Source organism: Microtus oregoni, unplaced genomic scaffold (assembly GCF_018167655.1).
Source record: "Microtus oregoni isolate MIOR12 unplaced genomic scaffold, Mior012 000024F_ref0000369, whole genome shotgun sequence".
In the NCBI taxonomy this organism is placed as follows: Eukaryota; Metazoa; Chordata; class Mammalia; order Rodentia; family Cricetidae; genus Microtus; species Microtus oregoni.
The window spans coordinates 31,975,518-31,981,554 of NW_024543083.1; positions in this window are offsets into that span (position 1 = coordinate 31,975,518).

Consider the following 6,037-nt stretch of genomic DNA (forward strand, 5'->3'; position numbering starts at 1 on the left):
TTATGAAATTTTTTGTTACTTTCAAACCATAAGACTGGTTTAATCATTAATGAGACTATGAAGTTTCCCAATACATATTTGAGTTATTAAACAGACTTCTATTTCCAGATTGGAATGTGAGGAATTTTGTGCCTGCTACCACCACACTTGAAGCCTAAATCCCAAAAACATAGAACCTGAGTATAGATAAAGATGGGACCTTTATTTGTTTTCTTATAAAATGATTTATTAATTCTTTGAGAATATCCATACAAAGTATTTTAATTATATTCATATCCCATTTCTTCCTGTAATTCAGATCCAGATTCCCAGCTCCAACTTCACCTCCCCAATCCCTAATTTTGTGTCCTCTGCTTATTCATTCTTAGTGAACTCATCAATCCCATTTTGTGCTTCCCATGTACATATGGGCCCTGGGTCATAAACTGGAGGTAATTCAACTTACCGTGGACGGTACCTTCAAGGGAAAGTGAGTCTCCCTCTCCTGGGATCCATTACCTGCCTGTAACTCAGCAAGCAGTTAGAGGTGGGGTTAGTGAGCTCCTTTCTGTTCCATGCTGGAGTCTGGGCAGACAAAACGGCAGCTGCTCTGAGCAGCAAGTGCCATGTGTGTAATGGTCCTGTGAGGTTTAGAAGGCAGTTTCTCTCCATCACCACCTCCAAACCTCTGGCTCTTGAAAAGTATTTTCATAATTAAAGCCTTTTAAAAGATGATTAACTTAAAATTAAAACGTTCGGACAGTCCCTAATCCAATCTGCCTTGTGTCCTTATATGAAGAAATCTGGCCACAAAAGAGACATCAGTAAGATTTATGCACTGCAAGAAGCAGCAACCTGTAAGCAATGTACATAGGCATCAGAAGACAAGTGTCTCAGCATTTTGACCTTGACACCAGAATCAGCCTCAAAAACTGTGAAATGTAAATTTCTATTGCTACTCCCACAAATTGATAACACTTTCCTGTAGAGAGTCTAGCAAACATTATGAAAAATTGGGAATATTTTCTTTGCAATCTGGAGCTGAAATCTACCATTGGAATCTGAGCATATTATTAATTTAGTGGTTGCAACTAATTATGATCTCTAAAATCCAGAAAGAAATATGGCCATCAAATGAGAAACCTGATATAAATAATTCATAACCATTAAGTAAGTGAGAGGCATGATAGTGGGCGTTTCAAGGAATGACAAATTTTTCTCCTTTTAATGGATCAGGAAACAGAATGAGAGGCTGAACTACTGACCTAAGTACTTTCGTAGCTAGAAAAGGGAAAGAGAGGCTACAGAAAAAAACCAAACCTGGATATAAGCCAGCTGAGCATTATAAAAAAGCAATGACTTCGGGGCCTTACAACTTGTGTAAGGGCCCAGATTTGCTAGAACCTTCAGAGTGATCTTGAGTCAGGTTACTTGTCTTCTCTCAGCCTCAATTTCTTCATCTATAAAATGAAAATAAGAGTAATATTTACTTTATAAGACTGATAAATGGGTTAAGTGAGGTAGCTTACAAAAGTAAGGGAATTTGCAAGGTATTGCAGTAAGTAAGTAGACTAGACAGCTTGTATCTTAATCCAATTTCTATTGCTATAACAAAAATAGAAGAGTCTGGGTACATCATAAAGAAATATTTTAGCTTATCTTCTGGAAGTTCAAGGTTGAGAAGCTGCATCATACAGGCCCTCTTGATGGTTAGGACTCTGCAGAATTTGGAGTCCATAATTAAACACTCAGTGATAAGGAACAAGCAAGATCTCTTTTTGTCTACTTATAGAGCCACTGTTGCCGTGGGAAGAGCCCCCCACCATGACCTCCTTGGATATGGATTGCCTCCTAGAGGTGGTACCTCCAGGTACCACTAGCTTATGACTTTGAGGACTAAGTTTCCAACACATGGATTCTAAAAAGACAAATGGATGCAGGTTGAGAAGCCAAGACACCAGAGTTATCCCAATTTACCTTCATGTTTTTGCTATTGATGCTGTTGCGGCTACTGCGTTTCTATTTCAGTTGACTAAATTGCCTGTTTCTGTACTTACTTCTATTGAACACATAAAATGAAGCAAACATATTTAGGGATGACTAAATGCACTCGTGATAATTTTATCAAAACAAAATAGTTTTTCTTTTCAAAATAAAAGATGTTCTACTCAAGAATCAGTCAGATCCAAGTCAAAACCTTCTCCTTCAATTTTCTAGATAAGTGGTGTTGGGGTTGGACCAAGTTCTCCAGACTACCCAAACCTGTTTCCCTCATCTATTAAATAACCACAATAATAACTACCTCACATTTTTGCTGTAAATAATAGAGGCAATTATACATGTATGGTACTTAAGTATAATAGCATTTATATAACATGTGTTATGCACCAGTCACTGGCTTGTGCTCTTGAATTGTATTTAACTTATTATGGTCTTCTCAACAACTTCATGAAATAAATACTGTTATTATCCTCATTTTTCTGGGGGGGGGAAGCTAAGATTGGGGATGCTAAATAATTTGCAGGACTGATAGGTGTTGAACATGGCCTCAGGAAATCTGAGCTTTTCACTATTTTGAGATTTCTGTTCCACCATCCCTTCATAAATGATGAATATTCAATCCTTGCATTTTCCCTAGGGAGTAATTATTCTTTTGAGATTTCACAATATTTTGTTTTTATTTTAAGAGATCTTGGTTGAAAACTAAAACAATCAAAGGAATGTTCTCACAAAGTTATATTAATGATAAGCCTCAGATTTCTCATCTTTCCAGAAATGAATCATTTTTTAGTAGCAACTTACTATGATTGTAGAAATATGTAGCTCATGTAAATACAAGTTAATAACACAATTCACACGATCCACAGAGAAGTGGATACACATCAAAATCCACAGAAGAGGCAGGATATTTTTATGGGATAAACAATGTTTGGGTATTTATTTTATTTTAAGTTTTTGGTTTTTTGAGACAGGGTTTCTCTGTAGCTTTGGAGACTGTCCTGAACTAGCTCTTGTAGACCAGACTGACCTCAAATTTACAGAGATCCGTCTACCTCTGCTTCCCGAATTCTGGGATTAAAGTTGTGCACCACTGCTGCCTGGCTAAGAATGTTTGGGCATTTTTATCTTTTAGACAAGGATACACAATGACCTATAGATATTTTTAAATTAAAATATACCTGTCTTATAAAATATATTAAAAATTCTAAATATCATCCTAAAAATATTTTTTCTTGCTCTTAGTATGTGAAGAAATCTTGGCACTCAGGAAAAATTCTCCACCTTCTCTTAATTTAACCTCTGTTCCCCTTTGCCTTTCTTTATCTAGCGTTCACTGAGCACACACGCACTGAGGCCAGATACTGAAAGACACCCAGAGAAAAAGACACAGCCTTCTTCTGTGAAGGTTCTCAGATTGTCAACCAATTACAGTAAGTAGAAAACTGGGTTTTCTAAGATAGGGATTTAATAGCTGGAGACAAAAACAGGTGAAGAAAATGGGAGGAGAAGGCTATTGCAATGAGCAAGGCTTGCAGGGCAAGGTCTTGAGGGTGGAGATTGGAATATGTTGTAAGTGATACCGCTTCCGGGAATGTAGTAAAGGCTACCAGATAAAAAACACAGCATTGGTTCCATCGTATACAGTACCCTGGAGATAAAGAATTCTAATCACAAGAATGGGGAAACAGGAGCCCATCAGTGTCGTTAGAACGTTTCCTAGTTTGGCACAGAAGCCAAATTGAAGAAATTTAAGAGCAGATGAATTCAGGAGTCTAAGTGCGGTTGCTAAGACAAGGCTCAAATGAAGCAATTGCTAGTAGGAAAGTGGAAACTGACGAGGGGGATTCACAGGCCCTGGGTCTGCAATCCTAGGTCTTCTGTATGCAAAAACAAAAACCAAAAAGGTCCCTGTTTTCCCCTATCTTGCATGTACGATTTATGAACAATCTAGAAGCAATTTGTTAAGATTAGTATTTATTGTGCTATTATTCGGTGCCAGGCCCTGTGGTAATGCTTCACATGCATTGCCTAATCCTTACTTAACAAATAAGGAATCTGAGGTACGACAGAAGGAGCAACACCCACAGGGTCACCTTAAATCTCACCCTTAGCCCCTCAGGTTCCTGGTTTTGCTCCCCGACACAGTCTTCAGTCTACATCAACCCCATGCACTTCTTAAAAGAAAAACTGATTTGCCTTCTAATCTCCCCAGTTGCTATCCAAACCATGTTCTGTAATGATGCTCTTGGCTCTAAAATAGTCTCTCCCCAACTCAGCTGCTTTCTTCTAAAATTTCAGCACTCAGTCTTGGACCTTTTAAATTTACACACACTAGCTAGTATTGTCCTAGCACTCTGCAAAAGCTTTGGTCAAACTCCCCCCCCCCCCCCCCCCGTTCATCAGAGCACTGGTCCATTGGACACCACTTCTTTCTCCTTGGAAACCCTTTCTCCCTGCTGAGTGTAGCAAAGATGTTCTTCAGACATGGACACTCGTATGTCAGTAGCACTTTTACCAGCTCTGGCTGGTCTTTCCTAGGGACAGGCCTGTTCCTTTTCTTTTCCTTTGTGCCAGGTGTGCAATCAGCATTGGTTTTCTGTTATTTATTATTAATAATAATAATTATTATTATTTGTCTCTGTTTTGCCCTTCAACATGAGCCCTCGTGTGCTCACTGGTGAGTTTCCTATGTGTCAATGCCTGGTCTCACATCCATGCAGATATGGGTAGTACTAACTGAACTTACTGGGTTACTTGGAAAATAAGAGGAGGGGTTGGTGGGCTATGAGGACCCATGTGGACAGCAAATGGATTGAGGTGGTCATGTTTCCTTGTGTACATGCATAGAATTCTCAAGAATAAAGAAAAAAATTTAAATACAGTTCTTCCACTTCCCCTTCTCAGTACGATGCTAAAATATAAATATCTTTCTATACTCTTTTCTTAACTTTTTTTTCCAAGATCTAGTTTCAAGGCAACTTTGAAACCAGTTGGCTCAACACCAACTCGAATTTACGGCAGCCGCCCCAAAGACTTCCCTGAGGAACCAGGAACATTCCCGAAGGTTTCCTTCTATAAGCAGGCAAAGCACACAAAGAATTCATTCTGCTGTTAATCTAGGGCTGCCCGGAGTGCTCAGATTTCTGTGTTTATGAAAATGAATGCCAATAAATTCAACTGGCAGAATGCACTGTGAAGCCTGCCGCTGTGAAAGGAGAAAGGGAGAAGCTGAGTCCAGGGACAGGCATCCTGGCACACAGCCAGTGCTCCAGTTCCTTCCTGGCTGGGGGAACCTCCATCCCAAATCTAGATACCTAGCCTCGCAGGCTAGGACACAGCAATGAGTAAGCTTCCATCAAATCCACAACTAGCAGCCATGCCGACAGTCTAGGCGAAGGCATGACTGCGGACCATGCCACAAGACACACAATTGGCACTGATTGGAAACAGGAACACCGAGAGAAGATTCTTAAAACTCTAGCGCTGAAATGTGATTTAGATTTTTTGGGGGTCAGAGCAAAATTAAACTCTCATGCCCAATATTTGTACAAAATAAAAGCAAACAGTGACCATCGTTCACGTCTACCCTACAACAGTATCCATTTATGAGATGAGAGGTTATGCAAAAACTTTAATAATCTCTCTCTCTCCCTCCCTCCCTCCCTCCCTCCCTCTTTCTCTCTCTCTCTCCCTCTCCCCTTCGCTTTCTCTCAACATCGGTCCTAATATTTTTTTTTGTTCGTTCCTTTGCTTGCTTAATATTTGTTGAGGGTCGGAGGAGCAATGCAATTTCCCCAGCTGTTCCTCTGCTCTCCTATAGGATTAGCCTTTGAGTAGTCAAAGAAACTTCTTAAGAAACTTTTTCTTCCTTCCTTTCTGTGTTTCCTCTGTCAGCTAAACACCATCAAGCAACCAGAGACTTGAGAGTAAATCCGGTAGGGGAATAGGCAACAGCTGAAAGCCTAGAAGGCAAAAATCACCTCGGGACGACCCGGAGCTCCGGGGCAGGTGACACATTGAAGGTTTCCTTGGCTCTGGTTTGATAGTTTCATCCCCG